At 45.4% G+C, this 25818-nt stretch overlaps 1 protein-coding gene and 1 long non-coding RNA gene across 2 annotated transcripts in view; both read left to right on the top strand.

Annotated features, from left to right (window-relative positions):
• Positions 1 to 11992, top strand: part of FOXO3 (forkhead box O3) — a 118277-nt gene extending 106285 nt beyond the window's left edge. Inside the window, exon 4 of the mRNA XM_027089060.1 lies at positions 7081 to 11992. The gene's annotated coding sequence lies outside the window, so the exon portion shown is untranslated. The remainder of the gene's footprint in view (positions 1 to 7080) is intronic.
• Positions 11993 to 20897: 8905 nt separating this feature from the next.
• LOC113610823 (uncharacterized) overlaps positions 20898 to 25818 on the top strand; it is a 77534-nt gene continuing 72613 nt past the window's right edge. The window contains exon 1 of the long non-coding RNA XR_003429235.1: positions 20898 to 21182. This is a non-coding gene — a long non-coding RNA (uncharacterized LOC113610823). The remainder of the gene's footprint in view (positions 21183 to 25818) is intronic.

Raw genomic sequence — 25818 nt, 5'->3', positions numbered from 1 at the left:
TAAGTTCAGTGAAAACCCAGAGAAACTGGGCTGTTCTTCTCCAGGAGCTTTCCTCCCAGAGAAGCGAGACCAAGCCTGGAGGTGAAACATACCACCCAGAAGAGCTACTGCCTACTTGGTTGCAGGTGTTTTGTTTTGTTTCTGTTCCCAATAACAGATGCGAACCTTACTCTGTAATTCTAGACTTTCCTGTTTTTTAATAACCTCTTTTTTTTGCTAAAGTCTATGATATTCATTTATTAAAGGATGAGAATTACTTAGTCATGAAGCCCTCAGAGCATAATTCCAGTGTTTCTAAGGATAAAACTTTAACTGCCAGTCCTGGTTTGATTGACGGTTTGCATATCAGTATGTTCTCTCTCTCTGTCTCCCTCCCTCCTTCTCCCCCTTCCCCTCCCCTTTCCTCTCTCCTCTGTCTTTCTCTCTGTTGAAAGACATCTGGACCATAAGATTTTTTTGTTTTAAGTATTCATGTCTGTGTGGAGTGTTCAGTTTGACTCCTTAGTGGAAATTAATGGCCAAGAAGAGGCCGGAAGTTCTGAGGTTGAATTTATAAATTAATTTCCACTGGGCTTCTATTGGTGTACATGCCACTGTAATTAATTGGAACTTCCATTGATCACTTGTGTCTTCAGAAATGATTGGAAAGCAATAGAGCCCAACATAAGTAATCAGAAAATATGTGTTGACTGATAGACCTGTTAGAAGGTATCCCTTAGTTGGTAGTGTCCCTACCGCCTGAATGCACTCGCTGCCCAGCCCCGGTCAACTCAGGTTGTCCTGCTGGCTGAGGTCGGGGTGGGGGGTGGAGAGCCGAGGTGAGGAGCTCCCAGCACGTACAGCCAGGTGCTGGTCAGGCTGAGCGGGGAGAGGAGGGCCACCCACCGTGTGGGTCCACCTCACTCCTGGGTCTGCACTCCCACCGGCCTGCCGCCCTCAGGACAGACGGGCCTCTGTCTCTGTCGATCTTGGAGCTACCCTGAGACCCTCCTTTCTGTTCCTTCTTGGTTTCCTTCCTCGGTTGCACTGGTGTGGTTGCTGCCATCTGTGTTACCTGCATGTCCTGGTCATACCTCACAGGTGGATGAGTGGTTTGGACTTTGTGGAACTAAAATAGCTGATTTTGTGTTTTCGATTTCAGAATCACTTTTGGAAAATTTAGATTGTCTTCAAAACCCTGAATATCTAAAGCAGGAAAAAGAAGACTTTGGAGACCTCCCTCTTTTGTGCTTGGTAGCTGGACCCTTAGACGGGCTGGAGCATTACGGCCACACTTGCACTCAGTCCCGAGGGAGGTAGGGCATCCCAGCCCAAAGGGGTAGCTGCACACTCCCAATTGTCCCCATACCTCCTCTAGCCAGTAAATGCAGTGAGGAGTCACGCAGGATGGGGCCACACCCAGTAAACATAAACATTCTGATATTCAGGTCATGGTTTATGGCTCTAAGTATTTCCTCCTGGAAATACTTATTTCCTCTAAGTATTTCCCTTGTGTTTCTAAATGGTGAATCACTTTAGCAGTGACAGCAATTTGAGAGAGTAGCGTGACTCTTAATTCGGGGGGCTGGTAATAAAGAATGGGTTTGGTAGGATGGCAGAAGGTAAATTCTTTATTAAATCCTATTTAAAATTTTATTTTAAAAATAAAATAATATGGATGTTAAAACTGTGCCTTGTATTGGTCCTTAGGAGGTTTCATCTTATAAGAAGTATGAGTTTTTTCTCATATTCTTCTGAATAGAAACTTCATCAGAAGCCATCCTCCTCCCGAAAGGGGATCATTAAAATTCTAGGTCTTGTCCCATAAGCAGTAGGTACTGCTTGGATTCAAATGAGATTAACTCTTAGCAAATGCGAGTCTGTTTAAAATGCTTTGTGGAAGCTGTAAGGCTTAAAAGGGTGTTAAGCATTTGAATTGGCAGAGAGGAAGAGAGGGCTGTTCCAGGAGTTGGCTCGTTCATTTACTCAGCCAACATTTATTGTGTGCCTCTCCTCTGTTTCAACTTTCCAGGCTACTTGGGACATCAAGAAAATGTGTCCCTGCTGGAATGTGCACTTCTTGTGGGTAAATACCATGTCTAAGACAGCGCTCTTGAAATTGTAGATGCTCCGTAAGTGTTTGGTTTGATTTGAAGGCTTTGCTCTGCCCTCAATATATTGGGACTTCAGTGTGTATGAGAAAGTAACCATTCTGGGCACTATGTGATGAGGTGCCAGGTAAGTGGCTTAGGAGTTTAGCAGAGGACGGCCTGGGGCCGGTGGGGCTGGAAGAGCCATCTGGATGTTTGGATGGGGAGAGCAAACCAGGCAAAGGCACTGAACCTGACCCATCGGATAAGCAGGAGTGGGTGTTAAAGCGTGTTAAGGACAGCGGAGCCAGACCCCCAGGACTCTGCCAGCCAGGGTTTTGGAGTATTATAATTAAGGCTAAGTAACCATGCATCCAGAAAGGATCCAAAAGCCCCTTAAGGTCTTTGGCCTTAAAAACAGTTCTTTAAAAGATTGTAATCCAGAACTTTGCAAGTTGTGCTGTGTGGTTTGAAAATCTAAGAATCTTAAGAAAATCGGAAATCTCTGCGACTTTGCTCTTGACAGTAAATTAACAAGTATCATGTTTCTGCTATTGCAGTCACCATATTTGACCCCGGATGCACAAAGAATATTGGTCACCATAATCTCTGCCCCAAAGTAAAGACAGAGACAGGACTTTCTTAAATTTGTATTAATCATCATTAACCCCTACAGTCTGAGCAGCAGAAGGTCTGCGTCTCTGTGCAGGTCACTCCTGCTCTGTGTCCCTCAGCTGTGAAGTGCTAGGGTGGCAGCTTCTCTCCTCTTCCTGTGTTTATCAGCACAGCACACAGGCTGGCTGGAAGGGCAGTCCACACCAGATCCAGGTCCTGAAGCGTCCTGGAGGCGACAGCTCTTCAGTGGCCTGTCGCCAGCCTTCGCGGACAGGCTTCAGCTGCCACCTTGAGAAGCCCAGGAATTACAGGAGGAGGCAGCTGCAAGCAGTGCTTACACAGGTCACGCTTTTACACAAACTAAGCTTTAAAAAAAAAAAAAAAAAGTCTAGCTGAGTGCCTTTCCAGTATCTTCCTGAGTGTCACCTTTGCCATGAAAAGTTTATTTAAAGCTTCCCTGTAACATCCCACGTTCTCCATAAGTACTTACTTGCCCCTTAGAAAGCCTGTGAGCTGCCCTTCCTAGAAACGTGATTTTCCTTCAGGGAGGCTCCTCAGCTGTGTACAAATTTGGCCAGAATTTCCATACCTGTTTTCTTTCCCCTCGTAAACTATTCAGCTTCTAAAATGGCAAGTTGACAGCATTTGCTAAAATGGATTTTTATAGAGCTGCACCTCCTAATTCCCCTTCTTGGGCTGTCTTGGAGGATGGCTCTGTTGGGCCAGCCTTGCAGGCAGAAGGCTGCATTTTAATCAGCAAGGCCCCTGCAGTCCCTGAACCCCAGGTTGGTTTTCATGCACTTCCCTAAGTCCTTGTTATCGCCCGTTCCAACCCAGAAGATTTTGAAAAATTAACCAAATTAAGATGGTGGCAGGCAGGCATTTCTTTTCCCTCTACTCGGGTAGAAACATTCATACTCTGAAACCCACACCTGTTCTCTGAACACATGAAGTTTCCCTGTCAGATCAAGTGAATATCAATTCATTTCCTTTTCTATCCTAAACGTTCCATATTTAGTTCCCAGTTTGCCCCAGGGGTTGCAAGTTTGGCTTAAATTACATTTAAAGAGTGAGGAAAGTGATATTTCACTTTAATGTTGAGTTTCAAGCAGACTTTCCTCCAAAGATCTTTCCGTTTTAGCTAGGAAAGCCGTGGATAACCTGTATGGATTTGCAGATAGGAGAGTTTCATCCCTGTGGCTCTTTTTCCTTCCCTGTCATATTTGGTATTGGGGGTCTTATTCCTTTCCTCTCTGCCAGGAAGATGAAAACACTGCTGAGAAATCCAGATTTGTCACAGTGGAGTTGAGCTGTGGGAGGACAGCAGCAGGAACATTTATGTTTTATTCCCAGTTTAAAGTTGATGGGGGTTGTTACGTTTTGTGTACAGTTTCTTGGAGGTGCTGCCCTTTCTTAGAACATCATGTGAGTTAGTGGTGATAATTTGGTTTCCCCATTTCATTTTCCCTGCATCAACAGCCTGATTTCAAACTTAAGTGTTAGGCAGGGAGAGAGAGGGAAGAGATTTTTCTCCGTGTTAGTGAAAGTCGCTGATGGGACGGGACGGTGTTCGCCTATTTATTGTTAGTTGGCCCATTGCCTAGTAACTGTGACGTGATAGCTGTAATTCCCATCAGCTGTAGGCTTCTTTTTCCTTCCAAAAATTTTGCTTAATCTGATGTGTTTTTAGACCCATAAGGGCATCAACATACACACGTAAACTTCACAGTTAACTAAAGCTTCTTACTTGAAAGAATGTCAGAGTGGTGAGAGCACCAGTCAGAAGCAGGGAACTTGTATCCCAACAAAGTATCATTAAATCCCATTAATGTGCTCCCTCCATTTTTTCAGTCCTTGATGGAGTCAGATAAACATGTGCAAACACTGAGCCATCAAAGAGAGGTTAAAAATCTAAGGCAGGTGAGGGGCCGCTGTCCTTGTGACGATTTTTGATCGTAAGGTCTTCCTAGTGAATGGTGAATCTGGTGTTCCTCTTAGAAGAGTGATTGCATTTCCTTTCTGTTTTCACAATATTTTACAAACAAACTGTTTGCCTTCTATCACAGAGAAACAAGTTGCCTTTCTGTCCTGTGGAGCGGGGGTTTCTCTGTTAATAACAGTTTGTCCTCTGTGACAAATTTAAACTTCTAAACCTGGGCCAGGCGTCTCCCAGTTGAACCGCCAGGCACAGGCCGTTTCCTGTGAGGCCTCGGGGGAGCTCCAGGATGTAGTGCCACAAGGGGCCCCAAGCCCATTCTGCAAAGAAGGAAAGAGTGACGATCAGTGCATTCCCTTCTTAATGATGAAGTTCCCTGAAGGTTCTGGACCTTTGGGTGAGACTGTGATGGTTGTTGCTCTAGACTGCCCACTCTGGCCTCCTGCCCCTGGTTTCAGGGCCGATGCCCTATTCTGCTTAGAACGATGCCACGTTGGGGGTTGTAGGTGCCCTCTGCCTTCTTCCCTCCTGTGCTGACCCGGCGCCAGCATTAGAGCAAGCTGCGTGCCCTGCCTTTGTACTTGGAGAATGAAGTGTGTCACCTTCCCAGCATGCACTGCTTTCTGTGGCTGAATAATTAACACCAGAGGGAACCGGGGGATGGGGTCTGGATTAGGTAATACTTTACACCTTCTCTCTTGGCACTTACAGTTAAGTCAGGATCGGGACTTGGGGACCATAGTCACCTGATGACTAATTGCCTGGTGATCTTAGGTTGTGGTTTATTAAGTGTTACTGTGAAGGAAAGAACCAAATCCCCTCCCAAAGAACCATGTCTACACCCCTGTTTCTTCATGGCTCAGGGGTCCCAGGTAGAGTAGCTAGAATAGCACTGGCTCTGGCAGGTCAAATACCTCACAGATACTGAGATCTGATATCGTTCTATTACCTTTTCTCCATCTGAAATCAACAAGCCATTATTTTATAGTCTAGGCCAATATTGTGTAGTATCATTACAAAGCAAAGAATACCTTCAAAAAACGCCATCAGCCAGGGAAACGAAATACTTGGGGAAGGGGTGGGAAGAAGGGGCCTTTTCCTGTTTTACTGTCTCTACCTCTAATAAAACAACCGAAGTTCTTCTGTTTGGAGCTATAGCAAGAGTAATTATGACCGTAGGTATGTAATATTACGAGTACCAAGTCCTGCTGTCTTTCTGAATATTGGTGGTGAGAGGTAAGATTGCCAAACAGTCCAGCCACAGAACAGAATTGTACACTTGGGGAACCTCCAGGTGAATTTAAGATACTGTCTTTTTTAAAGGAGAGAGAAGCAGATGCACATAACGTGTGAGTGTGTGAGTGTGTGAGAGAGAGAACTTATTGATGCATTTTTCATTACTTGTTCACCTTATCTGGTGAGAAGATCCTGAGGTTGCTTCCCTACCACTTTTCCATTTCTTGGCCTAGAGCCATTTTTTTCCTACCATGACAGCTGACACTGTCTCCATAAACAAAAGGTCTTGAGGCCTGTCATGTCAGTTCCTTTAGCTACATCTCTATGACTATGTGTGTGTGTATATATATATATATTTAATTCTCTAACTTTTCCGGGCTCAGTGGTCGCAAGAAATCTGATAAGAGTTGTGTAAATTCAGATGCTTTGAGAGGATTTACCGTTTGAAGGTGGCTGAGTGCATAATAATAATACCAACAATAATAGTGTTGTTAATTTTTAAAGGGCTGTTTTGTGGGAGGTTTTTTGGGCCATATGTATGCGTGATATAATTGTTTTTCCTCTGCAGATTTTTAATATAAAAAGCAAATTCCTAGGACACCCCACTTAGAGATTACTTCTCCTTTTATAGTGAGGGAAGTCAAGATTACCCCAACCCAGCAGTGCAGACCGATGAAGCCTTTGTGGAGAGTGGCCATTTCCACTCCCCTGATGTTGGGATATCAATGGGAAGGGTGGTAAGCAAGGTCACTTAGTCCTCATAGCTGGGGGAGGGGGAACCAGAAGAGCATAGCTGGTCTGCTTGGGGTGACCAGCTCCCCTGGTTTTAGCATGTAAGTCTCGTGTCCCAGGAAGCCCCTCAATCCAAAAATCTAGAGTAAAACCCCATCTGCACCCCAGGCCTCCCTAACTTGGAAGGGCCCGCTGAGGCACCCCGATTTGCCTCACTTTGTTAACTTCCACAAGCGAATGGCCCCGTTTCCTCGAGGCTTTTTAACGTGAGGGCGTTTTGTTATCAAGCACGGAAATAAGGTAAGTGATCTCCGGGCTTTGTCCTTAGGTTTTCAGCCCTTTGAAGCTAGTGCAGCAGAACAGCTTGACTTGCAGCACCCCTGGCCCAGAGGCAGGTGAGGGACCGGAGGCTGAGGAGACGTGACCTGGAGGACCCACTGCTGCTGTTTGAATGTCCTTAACCGTCTCTGGTTTTCTTCTCTCCTCCTTTAGACCCTCAAACTGACACAAGACCTACAGAGGAAACCCTTTGCCAAATCTGCTCTCAGCAAGTGGACAGTGATACCGTTTACAGCTTAACACCTTTGTGAGCCCCTGCCGTTTCCTACCCCAGCAGAGACTGTTATCGGCCCCTTACCCCGGGTGAAGCACTTACCCTCGCACAGAACTCTCTCTATAAAGTATGCAAAACCTTCCTTGTACGGGGTGACAGCCACCTGCCAGCGAAGGACAGCACCCTGCCAGCACCACCCACCCTGTTCAGAGCACACCGTGAGCCCGCGGGCCATTCTCTGGTGTTTTAATATCGTGATGGTTTATGGGATGTTTTAAGTGTTGTTTTTGTTTTCCTTTGACTTTGAGTTTTTCACATGCATTAACTTGCAGTCTTTTTATGTTAAAATATTAATCATGCTTCCCCTGGCAAATTTAAACACAGAAGGAAAATGTTGTACCAGCTGCTATGCTGGCTTTGGGTGTCACAAGCATTCGAGCCCGTAGAACTCCCCAAACTAACACATTACGTAAACTAGAGGGGGGGTTTCTTTCTTCTTTCGTTTGGTAGAAGACTATCCTTTTCTAAAAACTGAACAGTGGCACAAGTGTTTTCTGTGTGCACCGGTCCAGGACAGAGCCCTGCATCGGCAAACCTGACTCAGAACCAAACCACGTGCTTGGCTCTGAGTCAGGGTGGTTGGGGGATGAGACCCCGGCACCTGGTCTGCAGTTGCCAGATCAGTAGGGCCTGTGGTCTCCTGTCAGTATCCTCAGCTAACACAGTCAACAGTGATGGTATGTTGGTTAGAAGTTAGAATTTTTCAAGGAAGAAATCAGCTCAGCTGTCCGCTCATTGCCAAATGCCACTAACAGGTTTAGTTTTAAGGAGAAAAGAAAAAAAAAGTAGTCGTGTTTTTCTTTGCAGAAGAAGTGAACTTACAGGTGAACATTAAGCCCGCAGTGAGAAATGTGTGGAAAGTACAAACCCGAGTCACTATTTTTCTAAATGTGCACCCTTGATGATTTTCAGTCTTGCTCTGTATAATCTGATCTAGTAGACGTGTATGAGTGACAAGCAATAGCATACAAACTGATTTCTTTTTAATATAAATAAGCTTAGATTGTAATTGTACAAGTGTCACAATGGAAGTACAAGATAGGGCAGTTTTGACCTCCCCCCACACACTTTTCCTGCTTCTATGGATTTCATTTTTTTCTTTCCAAAAAGTTATGGTGCTGTATAGGTGCTTTCTGTTTAACCTGAGAAGTGTGAGTATATTAGTTACCCTCTTTGGTAGGCAGAATAGTTGGGAACACCTTTGGTACATATGAAACTGGTGTAATGATGCTCTGATTAGCACAGCATATGCATACTTCTCCAAAGTGATATATGAAGACTCTTTTCGTTGCATAAAAAGCATTAGGCATAGAAATGTATAAATATATTTTATCACGTACAGTACAAAAATGGAACAGTCTGCATGGATGTTAGGGATACAGGCTAGTATTTCAGCACAGACCTCCCTGCATGAGTTCTCGCTGATGCTTGCACCGTGCAGTGGGCACTGATTCCCTTCCACCAACACAGACGTGCCACCCGACCCCCTGCACCCATCACCAGCCACCAGGGGCCCCTTTGTGCACCTTTGCTTCCTGATTCCTCTGGGGTTGATATTGGTGGTGATAACAGCTCCTAGCATAATGAACGTTCCATTTGGTGTTGCCACTTGTCTCTCCCGCCTCGCTTGGGCTGTCATGTTTGAGCGATGGCCCTGTTGATTTCACCCTGCCCCCTACTGAATCTGTAAATTGTTGTGCAATTTGTGGTTATAGTAGACCTGTAGCATATCACCTTTTCTAAACTGCTACAAGTTTATAATCTTCATTTTGAAAGTACGTATAATTTTTAAAAATATGTATTCTATTCACGTGGTCTGCTTGTCAGTGAGACAGACTTTTGCTTACTGTATTCTTTTGTAATAAAGCTAGCCACTTCCTTGATTTCTTTGGTAGTCTGCTGTACACAAGAACTGTCAAGTGTCAGCAAGAGAGGACTGCCTTTCTGGGTCCCTAAGTGGTGCAGCCCCCTGGGTGGAGACATAGTTCAGAGACAGTGGCAGCAGCTCAGGGACGGTGGGGAGTGGCAGAGGGGTGTTGGATATAGGGGAGAATCCGAGTGCTTCCAACACGAGGGCCCTGAGAACTTCTCTCCTGAGCTCAAAGAAACAAGAAAACTAACAAAATAGCTACTTGCCTTTGCAGTTTTATACACCGTGGGAAATACTTTGGGAGTAAGAAAGACAACCCTCAAATGTGTTTTGACTTTTAAAGTGTTGAATTCCTTTCAGACATGTGGCATCTCATTTATTCTTTTTTTTTCCCCCCCAATGTTTGTTAGATTTCAGGCAGAATGTTTTACAAAATGTCCTAGAACCGGATTCTAATTTAATCTAAAACAGCTGAGGGAGGGACAGAGCGGTATGAGAGCAGGATAGCCACAGAGCAGATCAGGAAAACGGAGAGGGAGGGGTGCTTGGAATTTTTTTCTTTTCCTTTTTTTTTTTTTTTTTGAAGTAAGTCAGCATCTACATGTAGAGTGTCGCGGACAGCTGAGATCAGGGCAAAGTGTAGCGCCAGCGTCAGGCAAGAATGGGATAGTTAAGCCTGTCCAGGATCACAGCAGGCCCACTCTCACCCTTGGCCGCCCACCCAGAGGCCAGGATCCCTTAGGCTAACTGAGTCCGAAGGCAGTCAGACAGGGCAGAGGTGCCACCTAAGCCCTCTCCCTCTTGTATTTGAAGACCCTGCTTTCAGGAGGGGCCTACCGATGGCCACCATGTGGAGTTCTGAGTGCCAGGGGCCCTCACAGGAAGTCTTCTGACCTGGAGTATCTCAGTGGAATACTTGGTAGTCTCCGGGAGTCTGGCGGTTGTAATGTTTGCGTCCTGATAAGAACTTTCGGAGTCTACACTCAGCCTCTAAATAAGCTAGGGAGCCTTCCACTTTTTGATGGGAAATTTAGAAAGAAGAGTAACAATGTTGAAAACATGACCCGAACTCCGGGGTTCTGTTGTTCTCTTCAGGGCTCCAGAACCAGATACATTTTACCAAAGTTAGAAAAGAGCTTTATCACAAGCCTTCACCGTCCTGGCGTGAGTGAGGCCTGACCGCCAGGTTCAGAGTATCCCGTTAACTGTGAATGAATCTGAGGTCGATTTCCTTTATCCTTTATTGCATCCCCTGCAATGTAATGACTGCCGAAACATATTTTTTTAAATTTCAGAAGTTTGTCTCTCCTGTTAACGGGAAGAGCGTGCACACACGTGTAGTAATGGTGGACTGTGTGTGTGTGTGTGTGTGTGTGTGTGTGTGGTGGTGAGTTTTGCCCTGTGTGTGTTGCTCCCCCACCCTGAGGAGAAGACCTCTTGGCTCACTGGTCAGGACAGGTATGCCCAGTCTCAGGGTGTCATTTCAGGCGGCTTCTGAAATTGTTAAAGATGGTAGGGAGTCTATCTAATGAACCCCACTTAAAGAATAAGGAATATTTGAATCTCTTGGAAAGGCCGTCAAGAGGAAAGCAGTCAAACACCCAGGCCCATTTTTCATGCTGATTCCAAGGGCTGGTGAGGGGAAATTAAAAAGTTACCCTTTCTCTCTGAAAGCAGAAATAAAATCCTGACAGCTCCAAACTCTGATTTCTTCTTTCTCGGTGTATTTGGGGAACACTGTACGATTAGGTATAATGTATTCTTTTTTTAATTAAGAAAAGCAAAAAATTTTGTAGAAATACAATCACTGGCAAAGAGGTATGAAAAAGCCAGCCTCTCCTGGAGACCAGGGGCGGCAGGGCACAGCGAGGGGAGAGTGAAGTCCTTGTGAAATCATGTCTGTCAGACAAGATCTTAACGCAGATGCTCAAGTAACTGAAGAGTACAGTCGGCCCTCCGCACACACGGGCTCGGCATCCTCGGATTCAACCAACCACGGATCCGTAGGGCCGACTGTACTACACCATTTTATATAAGGGACTTGGGCATCCACAGATTTTGGTGTCTGTGGAGGTCCTGCAACCAAACCCCCACGGATATCAAGGGGTGACTGTGTATTATATTTGATCTAGATCTTTAGTGGGTAACATTTTATGCAGTTCGAATGAATGAAATATTTTCCTCTTGTTTAGTTTTATTTGTATGTATTTTTCTTTGTTGAATGATTGGTTCCGAGGCCTCTGCCACACTCCAGAAATATTTGTGCGGCTGCTTTAAAAAAAAAAAAAAAACAACTACATGTCTGGTCACTTATTTCTCTAAAATTATCTCATTGCCTGGCAATCAATCTTCTCTCAATACACTTGTCCTAGTACATTATGTACATGCAAAATGTAAACAGATGTGAAGGAGGACCAGAAAAATTAGTTAATATTAAAAAAATGTACATTTTGGCTTCACATGTTTAACTTTTTTTTTTAAGAAAAAAAGCTGCATGAATGGAAAAAAAATCTGTATACAGTATCTGTAAAACTGTCTTATCTGTTTCAATTTCTTGCTCATAACCCATGCAAACTAGAACTCATTGTGGTGCCTGGCCATATTCAAACACCTAAGAGTCACGCAGTTGATACTTCGGTTTGAAGCACCTCATCCTTTCTTTCAAAGCGAACACTATCATCTTGCATTCTTACTGAGGATTTTGTCTATCCATATGTTGCCATGAATTATCTCCACCACCTTTCCTCTCAAGAATCAAAACCAGTTTGATTTGGGAATCTTCTCCTTTCCAAATGAAATAGAGATGCAGTACTTAACTTTCCTTGGTGTTTGTAGATATTGCCTTGTGTATTCCATTTAAAACCGTAATCTAGTTTGTAAAAGAGATGGTGACGCATGTAAATAAAGCATCAATGACACTATCTTACTCCGAGAAGTTTTTTGTTCTCCTTCCCCCTTTCTTTAACCCGAGGAGTGAAATAGCTGAGTTTATCTCAAGGTCTTCCTGTGGAAGAGGCACAAAGCTGGAAGACTCTATCCTGAGATCTCTAAACTCAATGAATCCTGCAGACTTTTCCTCTGACCCACTTTTGACCCTCACAGGCACCCGTACAATTTAATAAAGCAGATTTATGGCATTGTTCATGGTGGCTGATAGCCTCTTTCGGCCTGCCCTGCGTCAGGTTGCCCCGGAGGAGCTTCTACATAGGGAGGCGGAATTTAAACTCTGTCTTCCTTGGGTGTCAGAGGTTTTGACCTGTCACAGTTTTGGCCCTAAGGAGGTCCTGCTCACGGGAGTCCAGCAGATGAATGTCGGTCATCACGGTGCCCTCCTTCACATCAAAGTCAAACATAACGCCTAAGGCTGCTGGTGGCAGTAGCATAAATATTTCCTCTTAGCTAAGTTAGGGGGAACTCCACCCTACTGTAAAACTATACTTAGTAGCCTGGGTTGTGGTTTTCCTATTAATAGACATTATAAAAATCATTCAGCTTTTGGGTTCAAAGTCCTAAGCAGCACGATGGACTCTTACTTCAGATCAGGTAGGTAAAAAAGATTTTAAAGTTTGCCCTTTGGGATAAATTCTACATTGGTGAAGGGTCATGCTTTCATAAGTCTGTCCTTATCATTGTTTTAATTTCCTGTACAGGTAAAACTTCATCTTCTAATACCAGAGCCAACTAGGAGAAGGTATTTCGTTTGCGATTGCTTTCAAGTTTTGATTCTGTCTCCCAAAAGGTTAAAGATGGAAATCCAAAACCAGCTTCACAAGATTCTCAGTAACTGAGAGTTTTCCCAAACCAGGTAAAAATTCAACTAAAATTAATTGAAGTTAATGAACAACAATTACTAAGTCAATTTCAAGTGTGGCAGTGGGCCAGAGGCTGTGATGGGCACCAGTAGAGCTAGACCCTGACCCCCATGAGTTTATACTCAAGATATCATCTATCTGCTCCACCTTGAGGAGTAAAGAGTTCATTGTTGCCGGCTCTCCCTGCTTCAGCTTCTTGTTTAAAAGAGGAAGAATCTGAACTGGTTAATCTTGCTAACACTTTAGGGAATTGATTTCGCAAATGTTTGAGTAGTGAGGGCAAACCTTTAATACAGCACACGTGACATGTATCAGCCTAGCCACGCACATCACAGCTGGAATACAGAGGTCAAAGGTGGAGGAAGGTAGAGTTCACAGCCACGGTCCATCTGGCAGACACTCCACCCCCATCCCCATGACCACTTCCCTGGGACATGGGGAAAAAGGGTGATGGCTGTGGTGCCCTCAGCTCAGCCCATGGTGGGCATGTGCAGGGGAGTGTGTTTGGAGGGTGGAGGTGAAGAGAGGAGCATCTAGAAGGGGACCCACCCTCCCTCTGCTCCATTGCCGTCAGGGAGAAGCTTTGGTTCTGGGCCCTGAGGACACCTTTGGAGCTGAAGGAAGAGGGGTCCTTCCCCTTGAATTTTCTTTATTCGAACATTAGAAGAGGAGGAGTCTCAGCAATATTTAAGACCTGAAGAAAATTAGATTGTGTGTGTGTGTGTCTGTAGTTCTGCCTAGTGTCCATCACATAGTAATGGCTCAAAACTTCGTTTTTGCCTTCTTTCTCAGAGGACTTACTAGACACACTACAAACATCCCCACTCCCACGCAGGGAAGAAAAGTCTCGATGCTCTTCTTGTCTTAGCACAGGCCCACCTCCGTGAGTCCTACATTCATCCATCCCACCAGCACCAGGATGTGCCAGGCACCAGGATGGCAGAGAAAACTGCTCCCATCTCAGGCTTCTCATAGCCGCTGGCCAGAGAGGCTGCCCCAAAGGCTGAGGGGTCAATAGCTCGGCACCCCTGTAACTTCCCAACCAAACTGAAAGCCCTGATCTAGAAGAAATCACAGAAAACTTGGTAATGGTTCAGTCCAGGGACGGATGCAAGGGACTTTGGCTTTCAACTCTTCTCCTTACATACTATTTTAACTTATCAAAATGGGAGAGTGTTACTAGTATAAAGATAAATATGGCTTCTGAAGAGCCATGGTGGAGAGGCTGGCTTTGACTCCGCTTCTGAGACTGGAAGGAATAAGGTGGGAGAAGGGGGTTAGGGAATAGAAGTGGAGATAGTGAGATAACTGTACTGTTTGAAAGGAATCTGACTGATAAATGAATGATATCATTGCAAAGTTGTGTCTTCATAACTTTGGGTTTCCATAATTTCCTCCTATTAACACCTTGAATATCAGTATAGGAGTCACCTAATCAGAACAAAGGAATTGTATGCACCTGTTAATTATAAAAACTATATGCTTATATTGGATGCACTCTTAGAAACGTAATTATCTATTGCTCTTGTAACTTTTATATTAATATAAGAAAAATAAAAAGCAGAATAGAAATAGTATATGCCAGTGTAAACTGTGGCTGAGGAGAGGTACTAAAAGGTAAAATGCTAAAATTGAAATCATTCTTGTGTCCTGGACACTTCTGGCCTCAAAACTGGCCTCAGCCCTTGGCTGAGGGGAGCCACAAGGGAAGGGGGACCAGCTGCTGGGTTCACAGGCTGTCCTCACAGCTTTGCTGACCCTCCTCTGCCATTTGTACCTTGTTCATTTACACTCTGGTGCTCAGAGCAGCTGTTGAGCAAGATGCTTGTACATCACAGGGGCTCAGAGAGTCTATAAATTGCAAACAATCCAGAGGCCCAAAGAATCTCTATCGTGTTTCCCACCCCCGCCAAGAGGGCTGGAAGCACCTGGAAACAGTGCAGTTGGTTCTTCTTAGATCCCCGAGGAAAGGGGAGGAAACATGGCAGAGCCTCCCGACTGGGGTGGGGTGCCCCTCCCCCATACCCAGATTCTCTGGAGATGGTAACACAAGGGCAGTTCTCACACCCACACCTTCCCCGTGGGTGGGCATTGCCTGGCTTCATTCTCTCCCTGGGTTCTTCCTGCACTGGACGAACCTTAGGCCTTTCTCTCGCCCATTCCCTGCCCTGCCATCCTCGCCTCCCCTGCTCTCCAACCTACTGAGACCTGCTGAGTAATAGGCACTGTGCCGGTCTGACACATACCATCTCTTCTTCCTGATTTCATTCTGAAAATTTAGAAACATATAGAAAAGTTGAAAAAATGATTACCCACATGCCTGTCACTTAGATTCAACAATTCCTAACATTTGCCATACTTGCTTTATATATTTCTATAGTAGGTGTATATGTGTGTGTGCGTGTGTGTGTGTATACATATATATGTTTTTGTTTTGCCAAATCTTTTGGAAGTTCAGCCATCACAGCTCGTCCCCTCGAAATACCTCAGCATGCATCTTTCAAACCCCATTAGGATCCCTGCAAAGTACAGTTATCAGCCCCACTTTACACCTGAAAAATTCGAATGTAAGAATTTGAGATTCAAAGAATGAAATTACTTGCCCAGAATCACACAGATGGTCAGTGGTGGAACAGGGACTTGACCTCAGGTTCACATCCTGTCTTCTATTTGAATGGTTCTAGAGCTCAGAATTATAGTCATCCCAGGAGGACATGCCTCTGACTTTGGATTTCTTTCTGTGAGAAAACTCAAAGCATTTCAGAGAAACAAAATTTCATCTTAACAGTATCCCCTTAAGGTCAAAGCTACCACTTCCCAAGAGGTAGATTCCAAGACACCAGGTTACAGGAAAAGATGTTCAAGGTACAGGCCCCAGAGGCCAAGCCTACTGCCACTGAATGCAGGTAACAGTGTTGGAACGCCCCTAGCACGTACCTCAGTGACCTGCCATCTCAGATCGCTATAAAGCAGGAGACTGGTGAATTGTCCCCATTTTACTGGTGGGACCTGCTCACAAAAGAATTGAATTCCCAAATAATGAAGAAAGGTCTAATAGTGGGCCTCCAAGTATGGGCTGTTAACCACCTGAACCAAAACAACCTGGGAAGCTTGTTTAGAATGCAAACTCCCAAGTTTACCCTGGATCCAGGGAATCGGATCATCGAGGGGTGGGGGTCCTGGACTCTTAACCCCTTCCCCAGGCCATCACTGCCAACTCAAGGTAGAGAACCAGTGGCCAGATTCCTAGACACTACCCTACCCCTCGCTGTACACTACGTGACATTGTGCTACACTCCACTCCACCGCTGGACTCCCTGTTAAATTGCTCTACTTTCTCAATGATCCTTTTGTAAAAAAATCTCGGAGTAGTTTATTTTTTAATCTTTAAGAATTTGTCTGAATTTACCTACAGTAAAACTCGCTCCTTTTTTGTACAGTTTTTTTTTTTTTTTTTTTTTTTTGCGGTACACGGGCCTCTCACCGTTGTGGCCTCTCCCGCCACGGAGCACAGGCTCCGGACGCGCAGGCCCAGCGGCCATGACCCATGGGCCCAACTGCTCCGCAGCATGCGGGATCCTCCCAGACCGGGGCACGAACCCGTATCCTCTGCGTCGGCAGGCGGACTCCCAACCACTGCGCCACCAGGGAAGCCCTTTTATACAGTTTTAACAAATGCTTTGAGTCCTGTAACCACCACTATAATCAAGATACAGAACAGTTCCACCACCTGGCAGGAACTCCTCTGTGCTACCAACCCCCTTCTAGTCAAACCCTTCCTGAACACTTACCCCTGGTGACCACTGATCTGGTCCCATCCCTGTAGTTCTGCCTCTCCCAGAATGTCACTTAACCATACAGTCATATAATACACACCCTTTGGAGTCTGGCCTCTTTCACTTAGCATAAAGCATTTGTGACAGGTAACAGTATTTCACTCCTTTTGTTGTTTTTATGAAGGTACCAGAGTCATTCAGGGTCAACTGAAGGACATTTGGGTGGTTTCTGGGTTTTGGCAATAAACCTAATGATGTTAATGATGTAAATTATTTTCCATGGAGGAGGAAAAGTCTGACATAGCGCCAGTGTGGTAAGAGGGGGTAGGTGGTGAATTAAAGACTGGTTTACACGTGGTTCCTGCCAGTGGGTCACCTTTTTAACAGGCTAGGTTCAGCCAGGGAGGACTTAAAGTTTGTCATCATAATAAACCTCTGGTCCTCCAAAATCATAAAAATAACAGGGTCTGACAGAGTGCCTCAGAGTCTGTTTCTCACAAATGAAATGAAAAAGCCTTGGAACATCAGGCCCCCAAATTCACTCTGAAACCATTGGGGTGAACCTCTCTTCTCTTAGAATGTGTTATGTCACGTGGGGAGGTGGGGAGGAGTCCTCGAGTGTCATAGTCCTTCTTCCCTACAGTTTATGATGCTTTTGCCCAACTGAATCTATTTGATCTTGCAACAAGCCCAAGAGGAAGAAAGGCAGGTATTTTTACTTGCATTATTATTATTTTTTTTTGCGGTACGCGGGCCTCTCACTGTTGTGGCCTCTCCCGTCGCGGAGCACAGGTTCCAGACGCGCAGGCTCAGCGGCCATGGTTCACGGGCCTAGCCGCTCCGCGGCATGTGGGATCTTCCCAGACCGGGGCACGAACCCGTGTCCCCTGCATCGGCAGGCGGACTCTCAACCACTGCGCCACCAGGGAAGCCCTACTTGGATTATTTTGAAGATAAGGTTGTGAGAGCTAAAGGAAGATGGTGTTTGTCCAAAGTCAACAAGGGCCCTTGGTTGGGGAGAAAACCCAGCTGTTCTGATTCTCAACCCGGTGTTTTCTGGTTTTAAAGTTTTACAACCTCTACAGATGGACAATGTAAGAGTGGTGATTATCTCTTTAATCCACACAGTGAAGAATCAACTCTTGCTCAGAGTAAGTGATAGGGTGGGTAGCAAGCAGCAAGAGAACAGAGCAAGTTTAAATCACGTCTCCTTGCTGGCCTTGATGTTCTTATCCATAAGATGGGTGAAACTTCCTACTGTGTTTGCAAAGATGAGAGGTCTCAGAGGGGCTAATAATGCAAGTGGGTAAGGCATACAAGGCACCCCACAAATGGTAGCAATGATTAATTATCTGGTTTATCAGGAGAAACCATAGATCATGCACACCATGGACTCCGTGCAGTGGGTACCCTCTGCTCTGAGCCCCGCACGGGATTTCTGAGGCCTCAGTTTTTTCTGGAAACGATGGAGGAAACCAAGGGGTTAAGGAGGAGGCCTGGAAGCTGGCACAGCTGGGGCCCATTAGCTCCTAATGAGGGCCCAGCCCGGGGAAGGAGGCCTCGCAGCGGTGAAAAGGGGCGCTGAGGGTGCCTCCGTGGAGGCAGCTTGGGCTGAAAATTGTTTTTCTTCATTCTGAACTCGGTTTTACACTCCAGAGGGGAGTTCTTCGTGTCTGAACTTGGGTTTTGAGCCCTGGCGCTGGTGGTTTTTGCAGTAAATGGCTTGCCGCTCCTTGTGGGGCAATATTGCTATTGATGTTGGGCCAAGGTGGTTAGGAAACGGGATCTTCCAAATGGGGACTTTGTGGTTTGGCCACACGGAGCTGCCTTCTCCACAAGCGCAGTTGGGGGTTGAGACAGTTACCCGCAGGGTGGGGTCTGAGGGTGAAGTGGTGTTTCTCCTCCGCCACTCCACTCTCTGCCCGCTTCTCTCGGCATTATTATTATTGTTGTTGCCCCAGCGTTGCCCATATTGTGGCCTCAGGCGCCACCAAGAGGAGGGGCTGCGTTAGGAACAAGCGGGCCCCAGAGGAGCCCCCTGAGAGCAGGAAAGTAGGAGACGGGGGCACCAGCGGGTCTCTGGAGGATGAAATGTGTCCTCTGACTGCCCATCTGTCTCCCGTGGCACAGGACTCCCTTCCTAGACCCTTGTGCTGCGGGGTTGGAGAAGTGGGGAGAGAGCAGCGGAGGGGCAGCGGCCTGGAGAAGGCCCAGGGACCCTCACCCTCTCCGGGAAGCCTTCCAGGACTGCTAGGCAGCCGTAGGCGCCTTTGCCGTGTCCCCCCTCAGCCCCCGTCCCCTCCTCGTCAGCTACATTGTAATTGTCACAGTGTGCTGTAATTACTCGTGTGACTGGCTGTGTCCCCACTGTACGGGCCACGTGCAGCTGTGGTAGCTGCTCTGAACACCCTCATGGAGTGACTCAATGCATTTGAAGAGAAGAAGGAACTCTGAAGACATCTCCAGGAGTGAGCTGAAGGGGCTTGTGTCCAGGGATTCGCCCGCTCGGCATTTTTGTCCTGCTGGAAAAGCTCTCACCAAGGAGTGGCAGGTAAGAGCCCTCACTCCTGCCCTTTGAGTCTGATTTCCTTTGAGTTGCGCCTTCCATTTTATTCCACCCATTCCACAGGAGCATTCCAAAGCTAAGCCAGGAGCAGCAGTACTGGCTTAGTTTTAGGCACATGTAACGTTTGTCTTCACGGCCACCATTGGCACAAGAGGCCTCGCCCCAGGTCTCCTGTCCCTCTGGGTCGTCCAGGTGTGCAGATGGCACCAAATAAGCTTGTTCCCTGAACTCATTTAGCTTGTCCTTGGTCATGGCTTCACGCCCTGCCTCTCTGATGCTGAGGTAAGAGTGCTGATGACCATACAAATCAAATTCAGTCCTGGCTGTTACAGAGGGGAGGTTGAAAAGGAACAAAAGCACTTAAGCCAGGAGCCTCCTATGCGTTGGGTAGTGGGGGAGGGGAGGAAATAATACAGAGCTTCCGTCCATGTCCGTGGTGTAATCAGGAGACAGACGACAAGGGTACAGTGTGAGAAGAGCTGGGACGGGATGAAGTACGGAGGAGTTGCCCAGATGGTGAAGCTGATGACCCTCTGGACATGCCCTAGTTCACACAGCCCGCCCCTCCTGTTCACCTTGACTGGTGTGGTTAGTTGTCCCCTGCCTGTCTCCCTCAGCAGGCTGGTCTCTCTCGAGACTTCCAGGCAGGCGTGGGCAGGTAGATGCTCAGGACCCAGTCTAACTGAGCCAGTAGTACATTCGGTTGACTCGCATAAGTTTTTATTTCCATGTGTTCACTTGTTGATGTTTTTCCTCATTGCCCAAGAGGACTGATTATGCATGAAACCGTGATGTGCACTCTACGATCTGCCTAGAGAATCACCTCAGCGTTGGCCAGAGCTCAGCATTCTTAGCCACACAGGGCTCAGAGATGCGTTCAGTGGGACCCAGAACTCCTGGATGTCCTGCAGGCCGGCAGCCAGCACAGTCTAGAGGCAGTGGCCAGGATGCCAAGTTGAGATGGAGGGTCCAGGATAGCCTGTCCCCCAGGCTCCAGTCTCCCTCTCCTGCTTCGCCCACTGGCTTCTGCACCCCTGCGCCTCCGTGCGCTCCCGGCTCCTGGTACCCCTGTGCTCGCCCTCCCACAAACCCCACAGTCCTGGCCCGGAGGTCGCTGCAGGGAAGGGGGGTGGGCAGTCTCACAGCTCAGGCCAGAGAGAGGAATCCTGGGCCCCAGCTATTTTCAGGGCTAAAATTGAAGCCCATGGTTTATTTGCTCAGCACTTAATTAGACTCCAGCGCGGCGCAAGGCTGCCTCGTTCCCGCCCACGAGCGAAGGCCTGACCAGTGGGTTTGGGAGCTGACGCCATGTCACAGGCGGGAGGTTGGGACCTGGAGTATTTTTACAAATGCGAGGCTGCGGAGAACAAAACCGCTTGGCCCCCAGCCAGTTAGCCTAAGTCGGTTGGGAGAGGGAGGGAGCAGGAAAGCGTTATATCATCCTTCCTTCTTTGAACCGCATCGTAAATCTGCCAGACAGGAAACGGGGATCTGGAGGGGAGGGGCGACGTGGGGGTAGCCAGCGAGGCCGGAGCGGGGCCACGTTACCAGCGCCCTGGGCGCCTGGCTCAGGAGGGGCCCCGCCCGCGGGGGAGCAGACGCACGCGGAGGAGGACGCTGGGGGAGGGGAGGGGCCGGCACGAGGGCGCCGCGGGGGCGTGGAAAGCTTCCTGGGTCAGGTCGGAGCGGGAGGGCTGTTTGTGCTCGAGGGTTTCTGGGCGCCCTTCAGGTCCTCCACCTAAACCTACTTTTGTAGAGGTTTAGAGCTGGAAGGGGTTTTAGAGACCCTTTAAGGCGGATGTTGAGGGCAACAGAGGAAAAATAAATTACCTGAAGCCACACAGCTAATGAGACCTGGAAGTGGTGCCAGGGGTCTTCTGACTCCTAAGTTGGCTGTCCACTAGCTCCCCTTCTTGGTGCTGTTCCTTGGCTTTTACGGAGACACAGCAGAGTGAAGGTAAGGCAGAATGTACAAATGCATTTGGGTGAAATGACACATTAATTCAGTTCACATTAAGAGGTAAATAATTGATGTTTAATACTTTACTGAGGAGAGATTTTGATGAGGAGGCCCCCGAGCTCCATGGTGGAGCACTTCTGACCATCACGGTGGGGAGGCATCGTCTTGCTGCTGACCAGGGTTCTTGGCCTTCCCAAATCAATAGAAATTGATAAGAGACCAGACAAGATATTCAGGCAAGGATTCCTCGGGGTTCCTGCTGCAGCAGGAGGGAGTGAAAACAGGTAACAGGTTCCCTTGCTAGCTCCCTGAGGGGGGACCAGCTGGTTCCTTATACGGGGGTTCCAGGGGTTGGACCAGAGGGGTGGCTTAGGTGACTTGCCTACCCGTTTGGTGGTGTTGTGTGCATGGGGCAGGCACAGTACCCTGCTTTTGCTCCCGGCTTTTCAAAGTGGCAGTTGGGTTCTTGGTCTTTTTGTATCATCTTGTCCATAATTTGCTCCAGCTGTTTTTAGTCCCATATAGTTTCTTTGTATTTTGTTGCTTGAGGAGACGTGTGTCCAGGTGCAAGTACTGCAGCAAAGGGTCCCAGATCCCAGGTCCCAGCCTGTCTCGATCTGTTCGTGATCAATTTAAGGCCATTCCAGCCTTTGTGTTTCTGGAGGGCATAGGTGGGAGGAAGCTGAGACCTGTGATGTCTCTGAAATAGAATCAGTTTCCTCCCAGGGAGGAATGATAACAGGAAATCTAGCTAATGACCACCCATATTCATAAATTTTGCAACATTTCTCTAAAAAGATCTAGATACCAGCCTTAGAAGTACAATTACTGTTGGATTAAATTTACGCTCACCCGTGAAATCACAGAAACGCCTATGTTTTCCACCTGTTCCTTCCCCTCCCACAGCACTCCTGAGGCTGCCTCTCAAATGAGGAATCCAACAGATGAGAATAGTATAAGCTCTTCCTACGCACTACAGGACCCTAAATTAAGTTAAATGATAGCCATAGCCAACATTTATTTATTTATGTTTTGGCCAAGTGCTTCACTAGCATTACCTCATGTCATCTTGCTAACTACTATTGTCATCATCCCCATTTCACGATGAGGATATTGAAGCTCAGAGAGGTTAAGTAATTTGCCCAAAGTAACCCAGGTAGGGCCAAGACTTGACCCAAGGCAGACTTATTCTGCACCCTATGTTTCAACTACCCCAGACTGCTTCCACTGGTAGAAACAAAATTTTTTGGCATATAGAGGGAGGTAAATAGAATTTTATCCAATAACAAGAATGAGGCCCACACTGTTTATTACCCAGGCTAGAGGATACCAAATGGTGAGGAGTATCAGGCCCTGGAGAGCGTCTGGCTGAGAGCAGAAGTTAGGCTGGGATTGCCATGTTCTACGCCCTATGCCTGGTGTTTGGTGTACATTTCTGCTTTTCTGGGCAAATAGCCTAAATAACTCCTTCACTTCTCTTTGGTGGAGTCTTGAGCCATCAGTACCATATCACCTCCACTCCATTATTGTCTCATATCTGTCACCCAGCTCATTTCCATGGCCTAAACCTGCAATTATTTGGTGTCTGCTGAATGCATATGAAGCTGATTCTTGATACCCAGTGGCAGTTGATTTAGACTCTTAGTTATTCCCACTTTTCCTTCTGTTACTTCTTTTCTGCTACTTACTTTAGAAATTTTATCACCTCCACCAGGAAGCACTCAAGTGGAAGGAAAGCATGCTCATTGTTAGTCTTTTGTTGTCAACTAACTCTTAGTTAGTAGTTACCACTAGAAAAAGACTAGTGGGGAAGAAGTCTGAGGCTTGTAGATTACACTTTTGCCTGTGCATTCCCTGTAATCTGATAGCCTAGTTAATGTCTAAACTTTTTCCTTAGTTGGGCCTTGGCTGTGTTTCTTGAATTATCTGTCATCTTTCACCCATGACCCACCCTTGGTCAAATTCTGTGATTGAGGAATATGGACAGCACTAGGTTTTCACTGTCTCTCATTTAATGAATTAATGCATGTAAGGTCCTAGGACATTTCCTCACCCAGAGTAAACCCTCGATAATTGTTGGTTATAATTATCATTGACATTATAACATATTGTTTGAAAAATAATACTCAACATCCAAGGCATCAATTATTTTTGTTATCCTAAGATTTTTACTATAGCAACTGAGATTGAGTTTTATTATTATTATTATTATTTTGAGATTGAGTTTTAAAGCAAAGGTTCCTCAAGGGCAGGAACCAAGGATGATAAAATAGAGCAGTACTAGTTATAAACTCCTTAGGGGGTGACTTCTGCTTCTAGACATGATGGACTAGCTTGTAGCAGACCATTCCTCCCTACGAGAACAATTAGAAAGACCTAGATTTTAAAAAAACTGTAAAATATCTATTTGGAAGCATTGGAGAGCTACAAAGACAGGGTCTAAGATGGTAGAGAAAAAGGAAACACAGAGAGGTGAGTGGCTCAACATACTGCTGCTTTCTCCACAAAGCATTTGCAGTTCTGAATGAGTACAGAGATGCTGAGCAGCTGAACAGGGTTGTTGGCAATTTCACAGGGCTAAGGAAACAAAGATTGGGATTTAAGTCTTTCCAAAAGGAGGGATTCTAGTAAACATCCCAGTCTTTTAGCTGGAAACCTTGAAGGCTATATATCCTGGTAGTAAAGCTAGCCTGAAAATAGACTAGCACTCACAGAGACTAAAACTCAGATCTGAATCAATTCAATCTCAGAATAGATTAAGGAGATATTCTCCTAGCTAACTGCCTGCCAGAAACCAAGTAAATCCTCTTTGGAGGAAGCTAACATCATCCAGAGCCTCAAATTTATCACTACAATTTTTCATGCACAGTATGTGCTTTAAAAAATACCAGGCATACAAGAAGATAGGACCAAATAACTGAAAACTAAGAGAAAAAATGATATAATTTAAACATATATGTTGAATTTCTTTTAAAAAGAATCAAATAAGAATTCTAGGACTGAAATTAAGAACTTGTGGAAGGGTTTAAAAGCAGATTACACACAACTGAAGAGATAATTCATGAACTTGAATATAAGCCAGAAGAAAATATGCAGACCTCTCTCTAATTACAAAATAAAAAGTTTATGAAATATAGACAAGAGCCTACGATATATATGGAACCCAGCGTAAACTTTGTATAATTAGAGTCCTGGAAGGAAAGGAGAGAGATAATGTAGCATAAATAAGATTTTAAGAGAAAATTATCTGAGAATTTAAAAACTGACAAAAAACATAACGCCACAGATTCAAAAGGTGCTACAAACCCCAAGCAGGCAAATACAAAGAAAGTCATAACTAGGCACGTTATAGTAACTGAAAACAACCAAAGAAAAAACTGTAAAAGCAGCCTATGTTAAAAAACAAACAAACAACAAGAAAGCTACGCTTTGCTTAGAGACACAATAAGAAGATAGCCAATTTTCAACAAAAACAATGGAAGCTAAAAAAATAATAAAATGACATTTTTAAAAGGCTAAAAAAACCCTTGCTAACCCAGAATTCTATAACCAGAGAAAGTACCATTCAAAAACGAAAGTGAAATAAAGACATTTTCAGCCAAACAAAAACTGAGATGGTTTCTAGCTAGCTGACAGATACCAAAGGAAAAATTAAGCAGAGTTTTTTAGGTAGAAGGAAAAGAATCCCAGAAGGAATCAAGAAAATGCAAAAAGGAATATTGCATTTTATATGTGTGTGTGTGTGTGTATATATATACCACATCTTCTTTATACATTTATCTGTTAGTGGACATTTAGGTTACTTCCATGTCTTGGCATTGTATATAGTGCTGCTATGAATATTGAGGTGCGAATTAGAGTTTTCTCTGGATATATGCCCAGGAGTGGGATTGCTGGGTCATATGGTAACTCTGTTTTTTTCAGTAGTTTTTTAAGAAACCTCCATATTGTTCTCCTAATGGCTGCACCAATTTACATTTCCACCAACAATGCAGGAGGGTTCCCTTTTCTCCACACCCTATTCAGCACTTATTATTTGTTGACTTTTGAATAATGGCCATTCTTACTGGTGTGAGGTGATACATCAATGTGGTTTTGATTTGCCTTTCTCTAAGTTAACGATGTTGAACATCTTTTCATGTGCCTGTTGGCCATCTGTATGTCTTCTTTGGAGAAATGTCTATTTAAGTCTTCTGTCCATTTTTTGGTTGGGTTATTTGGTTTTTGTTTTTTTTTATATTGAGCTGTATGAACTGTTTGTATATTTTGGAAATTAACCCCTTGTCAGTGCACTGTTTGCAAATATTTTCTCCCATTCCATAGGTTGTCTTTTTGTTTTGTTTATGGTCTCCTTTGCTGCACAAAAGCTTTTAAGTTTAATTAGGTACCATTTGTTTACTTTTGTTTTTGTTTCCATTACTCTAGGAGGTGGGTCCAAAAAAATATTGCAGCAATTTATGTCAAAGAGTGTCCTGCCTATGTTTTCCTCTAGGAGTTTTTTAGTATCCAATCTTACATTTAGGTCTTAATCGATTTTGAGTTTATTTTTGTATATGGTGTTAGAGAATGTTCTGATTTCATTCTTTTACATGTAGCTGTCCAGTTTTCCCAGCACCATTAAGTGATACACTTG

Source organism: Aethalodelphis obliquidens, unplaced genomic scaffold (assembly GCF_003676395.1).
Source record: "Aethalodelphis obliquidens isolate GAN/ISIS:26980383/991018 unplaced genomic scaffold, ASM367639v1 scaffold3, whole genome shotgun sequence".
Taxonomy (NCBI): Eukaryota; Metazoa; Chordata; class Mammalia; order Artiodactyla; family Delphinidae; genus Aethalodelphis; species Aethalodelphis obliquidens.
The sequence above is the reverse complement of the archived record's forward strand: the minus strand, read 5'-3'. Positions and strand labels throughout refer to the sequence as shown.